We start from the raw sequence: 7,129 nt of genomic DNA on the forward strand, positions 1-7,129 counted from the left end.
TTTTAGCATGATTTTTTTACATATATTGTAAGGGGTTTTTAAAAAATTAATTTTAATAGTTATTAAGAATGGGATCCTAAAATAAAGCTTAATTAAAAAATGGGAGGTATAATTTTTAGGTTAAATTGTCAATTTGTGTGAAAAGATAAAATACTAATTGGTATCTAATCTACTTATGCACTATTAATAAACATAAGTAATGCTTTTAAGTATGTAAATTCATCGAGTAGCAGAAAGGCATTTTTACACAAACATTGCGCCTTCTATCACGACATCGTTTTTCAATAGGAATCATTCCTAAAATTTCGTGCGTCGTAAAACTGCGGGAAAATATCCACATTAGAGGAACATATGTAGTGTTCTCATGTTTGTATTGTACTTGTATCTCCCATTGTTTCCTCGAAAAAAGCTTTGACAATGTGCTGCTACGATTGTTGGAGTAGGTGATGGAAGGGCGCGGATTGAATATAGTTTTAAGTATATACTTTTAAGTTATTGGGCACTAACGGGGAACAATCTACACATATAACAAAAAAAACATGCAAAAAGTTGTTGAATGGCTGATAAACGGCACTGGATTTTCATGAATTAAATGAATACATATCTTAAAAGGGAACCAGAGGGCCCAAGGCATGAAGCCGAGGTTTGCGAAGCCCAATGTATTACTTATTCTGTGCCAATGTTAACTCCGTGTAGCTTCAGGGCTCGGAGCGTCAGAGCGGAAAGCCGCATGCAGGAGGATACAAATCGGATCTCTCTCTCTCTCTCTCTCTCTCTTCAGGCGTTCCCTCATTCCTGAGGATCGTGATCACTATGGAGGATACAAATCGGATCTCTCTCTCTCTCTCTCTCTCTCTCTCTCTCTCTCTCTCTCTCTCTTCAGTCGTTCCCTCATTCCTGAGGACCGTGATCACTATGTTTCACATCCTTGATCAGCTGTCTCCATCGGTCTCGATCCATTGTTGCCCTCACTGCTTAATGGAATTTGCTCGAGGAAGTGGCTTCTCTAACTTGGTCAGTCCACCTGGTTGGCGAGCGACCGCGACCTCTCTTACAAATCGGATAAAACATACTCAATGGTCAATAGGCTTGAAAGCGAACTGGACCGGACACGATGGTAAGTCAAGTTCTGCGAAAATCTCAATGTGCTTTGACTGCAGGGAGACATCAGAAACAACTCAATGGTCTAGTGTCTTAAAATTGAAACAGAGGACCGGAAGCCCGACGGTTGGCGTTTCAGTAGATCTGCGAAAGCCTAACGACTACCTTTACGTCAAGGGCCTTAAGGTAAATGCGACTGCATCAGGGTTAATGCTGCAACGCTGCAGCTGCGAAAAATGAAATGTAAATGCGAGCTTAAATTGACATTATCTGTATTTAGGTACTATTATAAGAAAGAGCTTGAGATGTGGGCAGTTTACGTATCACGAAATTCTAGATTTTTCGACTTATGGCCTGATCTCCGCGCTCAATATCTTAATAACAATATTTTACTAAAAGAATTAAACGTTGGAAATTATAGATGTACCTAATACTAACTCGTGTTTGTAATTTAATCGCGTCTTTCATACTTTACGCTGCCCAGCCTACCGTATGGGCAGACCGGAAAATTTCACTTTATTTCGCGAACTTGCCTATTGTGCCCGTCTGCATTATTTCTGTAAAAACAATGTTCCATTGTGCCAGGAATTTCCGTTACCAATAACCTATTGTATGCAGTTTTTGCAGACACATGAATCACAGCATGATACATGCGAAATATTGCTTTCAATTTTAAAACAAATGGAATGCGTAGATAATTTACTACATATGTATAGAATTCAACTCTTCATTCAACTTCCTGCCTCGCACAGCCAAACTGTGGAATGAACTGTCGCCTGCGGTATTTCGGGACCGATACGACCTTCAAACCTTCAAGAAAAGAGCGTACTCCCATCTTAAATGCCGGCAACGCGCTTGCAACCCTTCTGGTGTTGCGGGCGTCCATGGGCGGCAGTAATCGCTTACCACCAGGTGATCCGTCTGCTCGTTTGCCTCCTATTTCATAAAAAAAAACTGGTCAGTATAATTAGGGATAAATTTATTTCACTCCTAAGGCCGTAGCACGGTCGTATTTTTATCGCTTGTTACCATGCTTGTCACGTTCTAACAAGTATGTAAGAGCGAAAGTGACGGTCATAGTGACGGGTGATAAAAATGTAACCATGCTGCGCCCTCTGAACAAGCGTATCCTATTAAATATATTAAGAACGACCCACTCAGGTATTTTAAGTCGACGAACGCTCGACATGTTTCACTCCGTACCGAGAAGTCTCATCAGCAGCTTGCGTTGACGGTGACGGACCGGCGCAAGCTCCTGATGATTACAATACGTGAGTGACCCGTTCTTAATATGTTTAATATGTCTGTGTCTCACGGAAGTTTTGTTATTACAATCGTATCCTTTTTATACACGTAGGGACGTGTAAGTAATTGCACACGACGAACGACGAGTTCCAGGTGTACGAAATTGCAGGCAAATCTAATGAGTATCCAAAACCTTGGCCTGTTATTTGCCTATTTCGGTTACCTATCCATTTAATAATAGTGAAACATTTTTACACTAAGCTTCATAATTGTATACGTAGTTTAAATTGAGAATAAAATATGTTCAATCACAAGTTAGAATAATATATCCCACATCGTTGTTTTCCACACAGCGTTCCACTATTTGAATATTTCATTTTAATTTTTAACTAGACAATTGATTTAGTCCATTCCTTGTAAGAGAATACTACTTATACCTATGTGACGACCTATTTACTTGCTAATAGTACGAGTAGATACGTCTAATGTCATTTACAAGAACGCTCAAATGTTTCTCCAAAAATGTAATTAGATTTTTAAAGGCACGTTCATCATTTCATTTTGTTTTGGAAACAGTTGTAACTCATTTAGTTTAATTTTATTTACAATTCATTCGAAGGAATTCTAGAAATTAAATTAAATAGATAGTTCTATTTAATTTAATTTCTAGAATTCCTAAAAGCGAATTACAGACAGGTGTCCCTATAATTCGTCATGCCCAGGGCGCGTAGCAGACGAGACGTGCCAGAGCGCCTACCGCGAACCACGTTCGACGTCTTGCTCTCTCTATGTGCATTTGTCTGTAAGTGTGACACGCGGCAACACTTCGAACATGGTTCGCGGTAATAGGCTTTCAGTTTTTAATGCTTCGTAGCGTATCGTAGTCATCTCTCTCTCGGCCCGATTCGAACTTTAAGATACGTCAGTTAATAGATCTAGAAACGATATGGATTACATATAGACCAGCGGTGGAACAAAAATGGGTTTTGATAACATTAAAGTTTTTTCTTTTTTGATATGTTATTGTAAGCATGTTAAATAACATTCATGTAAAAAGTTAGAAAATTTTAGGTGGAGCGTTCGGCCATATTTAAATTTTCAATTTTTGCTAAATAACTATGTAAATATAAAATTAAAGTTACAAAAAACTTTAACATATTCAATAACACTTTAATTTATTCACAATATTCGGTTTTTAGAAATCTGGGACAGCTGCTTTCTGGTGAACGTAAAAACAGGAATTATTATGTAAATACAGAATTAGAGTAGCTGATATTGCAAAATTACGATATTATCTATCAACTTAGTATACATGTAAAAAGTTAGAAATGTAGACAATGTGCTTGTCTAGATATTGATTTCTCGTTAAGCAGTATAGCCAATATTGAATTAAAGTTTGTAGAGTTAATATTACACGGTCATAATAAAGATCTTACTACTCACACAAAAGATTAGAAATATAAAATCACGGCGACACTAAATACTGATACGTAAGTATGCATTCCGAGCTTATATTAAGTTACATTTCAAACGCGCGGCGTTTGCGCGCGCCGCGCTGTGCGCCGTGGCAGGAGGCAGCGATCGACGGTCGCGGGCTAGCGGTTAGCGCGGTGCCCTTAAAAATACGCAAAGCGTTTATAAAATTATTGTCAATGGTAAATAGTTATTTTACACAGTACATTAATGGAAACTTACCTTCCCTTATTTATTTCTATATGTACTAGGGATTGCCCGCGGTTTCGTTTACGTAGAATTCGTTATCGTGTTAAGTATAGAAATAATAGATACATTTGAAAATTATTTTAAGTGCATTGTCATACAGATAACTACCCTTGTTAAAGTATTCTTCAAATTCAATACACAGGTGTCATTTCAATTTGTGAATGTGCTTCCTGCCTCGCACAGCCAAACTGTGGAATGAACTGTCCGATACGACCTTCAAACCTTCAAAGACCCCCATCTTAAAGGTCGGCAACGCGCTTGCAACCCTTCTGGTGTTGCGGGTGTCCATGAGCGGCGGTAATCGCTAACCACCAGATGATCCGTCTGCTCGTTTGCCTCCTATTTAATAAAAAAAAATGTTTCCCTTGTTTGGGTATCAATATTAGCACGAGCGGTTAATCAACAACTTTTCCCCTTGTAAAACAAATAAATAAGGTAGGTGAGGTGCAGGCATATGAGGCCCGGCGGGTAACAAGGCCCAGCATTCAAAAATAGCAGTTGCTCCCTATTATTCCCAATCATTCTGAATTTGTACTTGTTGCTAAGAAGGCCCACTGTCAGTGCAGGTAAAAAGGTCTAGTCCCGGGCCTTGTTGAACGTATGAGATGAAATATTAGATTAAAATATTTTAAGATAATTTTCAATATTTTTAATCTCTAATTAATAAGGTCGATTTGAAGAAACTTCTATGAAATTATGACTTATAAATAACACTTGCACTGCGTGGGCTGTCAAAATTGCTGCAGACTTTTCTTGGTCTAACTCTAATATTTTTTCACTTGCTTTATTGACCTAAAGACGTTTTAAAGAATCAAAAAGTCTAATAACATTGAGGCACTTATACTTTTTAAAGGCAGTAACTAATTACAAGTGACTTTTTTTGTTAATACATAGGTAGGTATTTACGATATGACTCTTGTCGGTGGAGCAATTTCCATGTTTGGCGGTCCTCCGCCTTCTCTTTGACAGCCCGATACGACACGACGTTGATCTTTTCCTTTATTTGATCCATGTACGCTCTCCTTGGTCTTCCCCTCTTCCTGTTTGCTTCAACTTTCCCTTCTATGATATTTTTGATAAATTCGTCGTGTCGTATCAGGTGCCCAAGCATCCTTCCTCTTCTATTGTCTATAGTTCTTAACAAACTCCTCCTCTCTCCTACTACATAGGCCACACTGAATGTTTTGCACTACTGGCCACTGGTAAATATTTAAATTATGAATTGTATATTTAAAAAAAAATACAGGCTTTTGATTATGGAATGTGACAAATGTTGGCGACAAATCGATCGTCTTTTGTTTTTAATGGCTTGTCAAAGTAAGTCAGTGCGTTGAACGTGGCTTTAACGCGAAAATATTTTTAGAGCTATGATTTTGTTATGATTTTAAAAGTTCGCTTACTCCGCAAGAGTGTAGTGCTTGCCTTCAAAATGCTTTTGGGATTGAAGCACCACATCTGAGCATCGTGAGGCGTTGGTATGGTGAATTTAGTAGTATTAGACAGTATTATTCTAGATAATGATTTTCGTGAAGGTCGACCGTCCACGGCGATCATTCAAGGAAACGTGGCTACTGTGAGACGACTCATTGAAGAAAACCCACGAATCACCTATGACGAAATTTGAGGACAATTAGGGATAGGTATGAGACAAATACAAAAGATTTTACAAGAATATTTAAAAGTCGGGAAGCCTTGTTGTCTTTGGATTCTTCACGAATTAACTTCAGTCCAAAAACAGGTACTTTTTGACTGGTGCCGAGAAATGCTGCGTAAGTATAAGCAAGAAAGTTCAAATGCTGTATATAACATCGTTAGAGGAGATGAAACCTGGATTTACTGCTACGATCCGGAAAAAAGGCATTAGTCCAGTCAATGGGTCTTTCGAAGGTGACAGGAGGCCAAGCGTTGCCAAACATTTTGATCGTCTGTTTTTTTTAAACGCGACTTTTTTGTACCGTACTTTTAAATAATAAAAGAACGTTAAATACTGAGTAGTACACTACCATTTGTGTGCCCGCAGTCATTGAAAAAGACCGCGAGAGACGACCGAGAAGCCGCATCCTCCTGCGTCATAATAATGCGTCCACCGATACCGCAATAAAGGCAAAAACATTTTTTAATTACGAAAACGTGGAAAATGTCTCTTATACGGATTATAATCCAGACATTGCACCCTGTGACTTCTATCTATTTCCCAAAATTAAGGATTTAATTTGGGGTTTGACATTTAAGACCCCAGATAAGGCAGTTACTACGTTTCATCACCACGTCGAAAACATGCAGTCAAGTGATTGGGCCTCATGCTTCCAAAAATGGTCCGAGCGAGTGAATATGTGCATAGAATGTAAAGGGAAACATTTTGAGAAGCAATAAATGTATTATTATGGTTATAAATGATTTTATTCAAAAGTTACGCAAAACTTTCAGTGTGGCCCTCGTATGCGTAAAACCTCTTCGTTAGTTTTCTTTTCTTTTACGATAGAATTGCGAAAAATAGATATTATGCAACGAGTGACGAATTTTGAAACACGGTCAAAGGGAGTGTTTTAACGTGCTTATTATAGCACCGGTCGTAATGTAGCACCAGATGTACTGTAAAAATTATGTTAAAAGATAATACTTACTGTTACGAATAAATATTTATACTGTAAAAAAATATCCCACCAAACACATTTTCATGTAAATTTTGTTGCTAAGACGAAACCATAAGACTCGCACTGTCAAAAAGTTGTCAGATCTCTTGTCGAGCCAAGCTTCAAACTCTACAAGCCCTAACTTCACTAACTCTACACCTTAGTCAAAATATGTGGCTTGGCTGTTTCGCTACCGCCACATGGGCATAAGGTGAAAAATTTATTAAATTCATTATTTTTAGGGTTCCGTACCTCAAAAGGAAAAATACTGAACCCTTATAGGATCACTCGTGTGTCTGGCTGTCCGTCTGTCACAGCCTATTTGCTCCGCAACTACTGCACCAATAAGTTGAAATTTGGTATACACATGTAAGTCTATAGCCCAAGGACATACATGTAAAGTAAATAATAGAAATTCAAATAAAGGG

Source organism: Cydia fagiglandana, chromosome 1 (genome assembly GCF_963556715.1).
Source record: "Cydia fagiglandana chromosome 1, ilCydFagi1.1, whole genome shotgun sequence".
NCBI lineage: Eukaryota > Metazoa > Arthropoda > Insecta > Lepidoptera > Tortricidae > Cydia > Cydia fagiglandana.